Raw genomic sequence first — 3,200 nt, 5'->3', positions numbered from 1 at the left:
ATATACTGAAATGTATTGCTCTAGGTCTTCATGGGAACCTGGATCCTAGTGGGGTAATGGCACCTATAAGTAGAAATGGCAGGAGGCGGCTGCAGGATCTTAATATGCAGAGTGTATTTCCAGAAACCTGCACAGTAGGCTCCTGTTGCAGTCATCTGTTGTAAAGAAGTCATTGGTCCAAGGGAAGCAGGTTTACAAGGAATTGAAGGCTGATTGGTACCTCCTCCAACAGTACTTGACTGAGATGAACCTGACTGTTGAAGATGAACAGGAGAAGACCAGCAACCTCCAGAAACAGCAACATCAGGTACAGACAAGCAGCTCATTCAGACTAACCCTGTCTGTTATCATTTGCCTACTGGATCCATCTTTGCATTCATCCACCATCTTTTAAATCCACACTCCCAATCAGCCACCCACTTCATGGAATATAGTTGTTCATTACTCTGTCTATGCACAAGTATTCTGGGAACTTCAACTCTTGGGAGACACTGAATTATTGGCAAGTGTACCTTGCTAGTCTGCTTGAAGCTGCAGTCAAGAAAGGGTAACAGATGAATGACAGGTCATACTCTTTCATGTCCTCATGATAGGAAGGTTGCTAAGCAGAGCTTTGAGAAAGTTCTATGTCTTGTAACAGGAGTTGTGCAGGGGTCATGTGACCTCCAATGTAGGCATCACCTTGCAGGGAGTAAAGCCAAATGCAAATATGAAATGAGTGCTTCTCACTGTCAGTGGTCTGGGTGGCATGTGGCCTTCTCCTTTCTCCTGCAGCCCAATGAGGTCTCTTCCCATTGGCCAGGTCTTGGTTTGCACTGATAGAAGTCTGAGTAGCAGCTTGTCAGCCCATGTGTTTGTGAGCTTTGCTTGATATTTTGCCCTGCTAGCAGATTTAGCAGCAAGGGTTTCAGTTAAAAGATCAATGTTGAAGTGTAGTTGAGGTGGTGGGAGGCAGCAGCTGACATCTGACGTGCATGTCCCCACCTAGCCTGTGTCTTCATAACTGCCTTCTTCTACCAGGTCTCAGAAACTGCAAGAGAGCTGGAATTGGCCACATCCCAGCAGGAGAGCCTCTTGTTGAATGAGTTGCAACCTCAGGAGCCCCCTGCTGAGCTCTCTCCTCAACAACCACAGACTTCTTTGGATGAATCTCCTTCCTCATAGATAATTTCCACAGTGTGAATGGGCCCAAACTATGTAGCCAGTCAGACAGCCAGGCTGATCCATGGTCTTTTTCTCTTTCCTGTGTGACCCCTTGAGAGAGAACTGAGGTGACTGCAGTACCAGCAATTGCTCAAGAGGAGAAACTGGCTGTAGTCTGTGCTGCTAAATGTGCATTGAGGGAATGTCACCTCACAATTTTTTCTGTTAGAGTTTTCGTTGAAATTTTCTTTTGCATGGTTTTATTTTTTCTTATGTTATTGAAATATTACATGTTCTTGTTATTGGTTTTGATTTTGCTAACGATTTTCACAATTTATATTAACCATCATATTAAAACTTGTTTTGTAAATTTGATTTCTTATGAATAAAAAGTTGATCTGTAACTCTTGACTCTTTTTTTCTAATTTTATTTAACCTTTCTTTTACACTCCATTTTTTACCCCTCTCCATGTTCACCCTCTGATGTTTAACATACTGTTCTGCTCCTCACCTGTCTCCCTGAAAAAGTCCCCGACTACCCACTCAAACACCTACTCCCCCAAACCTCCCCTTTCTTTGGAGTCCTTTGAGGGTTAGGTGCACCTTCTCTGACTGAATCCAGACATAGCAGTCCACTTTCTGTATATGTGTTGGGGGCCTCACATCAGCGTGTTTATACTGGTCAGTTGGTGGTCCAGTGTCTCAGAGATCCCTGGGGTCCAGGTTATTTGAGACTGCTGGTCCTCCTACAAGTTTACCCTACTCCTCAGCTTCTTCCAGCTTTTCACTAAGTCAACTACAGGGGTCAGCAGCTTCTGGTCACTGGTTGAGTGTAAATATCTGCAATTGAGACTTCCGGGTGCTTTTCTGGTCTTTCAGAGGGCAGGCATGATAGACCCCTTTTTGTGAGCACTCTATAGCCACAGTAATAGTGTCAGCTCTCTCGTCCTCCTCTTCAGCTGGGGCCCCCTTGCGGTTGTTGCTGGACCTTCAGCCAGACTGATGAGCATCTCAGGCTAGAACTCTGTCTGGGCTTCCTGGCTGTGGACTGATGGTTGTCTCCCGATTTCTCCTTGCCTGCACCTGCCTATGTTGCCGCATTCAGAAGATTTCTGTCTAAGGCTCATTTCTTACCATGGTCCATTGTAACATGCAGGGTTTCTTGTCTGCACCTTGCTTCCCACCACCGATTCCAATCTGGACCTACACAGAACAGGGTCATTTCAGGATTGCTTTTTACAGGATGCTTTAAATTCTTTTTTCCCTCTTAGATAATTTCTTAATTTACATTTCAAATATTATCCCCATTCCAGTTTTCCCACCCACCAACAAATCCCTATACACTATCTGTCCTTCCCCTGATTCTATGAGGTTTTTCCTACCTTCCCACCCATGCCAGCCTACCCTTCCTGCCTCTCCCCTACACTGGGGCATCGAGTCTTCACAGGACCAAAGGGCAATCCTATTGATATCCCACAAGATCATCTTCTGCTACATAATAGGCTGGAGTCATGAGTCCTTCCATGTGTCCTTTTTTTGGTTGGTGCTTTAGTACCTCAGTGTGTGTGTGTGTGTGTTCTGGTTGATTAATATTCTTGTTCTTCCTATGGGGTTTAGAATCCCTTCAGCTCCTTCAGTCCTGTGTTATACTCTTCATTGTTCAGATGTTCTCCGAGCACAACACTGAGCTTACACATAGCCTTTCTCTTCTCTGCCACCTACTGAGGCACATGAGACACAACTGCCACCCTGCCAATGATCTAGGGGCAGACCATGTCAATAAGTTAAATCATTAAATGTCAGTGGAATTCTGGTCTGTATGATTGAAGAGTAGAACAACAAAGCCAAAAACTACAACAACAACAACAACAAAACAGCTAAGTATTATTTTTAAAGGAAAGACTTATTACCAAAAAATAATTAGCCAATCTTTTATCAAATCTTAAACTAGACCAGGAGATTCCTAAGCTCTGGCCATGTAGTGAAGACTCATCAACATAAAACATATTTTGACAAGTTTACAGAGCAATTTTCTCCAATACTAAAAATTAATCACT

At 43.8% G+C, this 3,200-nt stretch overlaps 1 non-coding gene across 1 annotated transcript; it reads right to left on the bottom strand.

Annotated features, from left to right (window-relative positions):
* Window positions 1-2,783: 2,783 nt before the first annotated feature.
* LOC114635717 lies at window positions 2,784-2,914 on the bottom strand. The gene has a single exon (XR_003713515.1). It is a non-coding gene; the product is annotated as a small nucleolar RNA SNORA17 (small nucleolar RNA).
* Window positions 2,915-3,200: the final 286 nt, after the last annotated feature.

This window comes from Grammomys surdaster, unplaced genomic scaffold (genome assembly GCF_004785775.1).
Source record: "Grammomys surdaster isolate TR1022 unplaced genomic scaffold, NIH_TR_1.0 116701, whole genome shotgun sequence".
NCBI lineage: Eukaryota > Metazoa > Chordata > Mammalia > Rodentia > Muridae > Grammomys > Grammomys surdaster.
The sequence above is the reverse complement of the archived record's forward strand: the minus strand, read 5'-3'. Positions and strand labels throughout refer to the sequence as shown.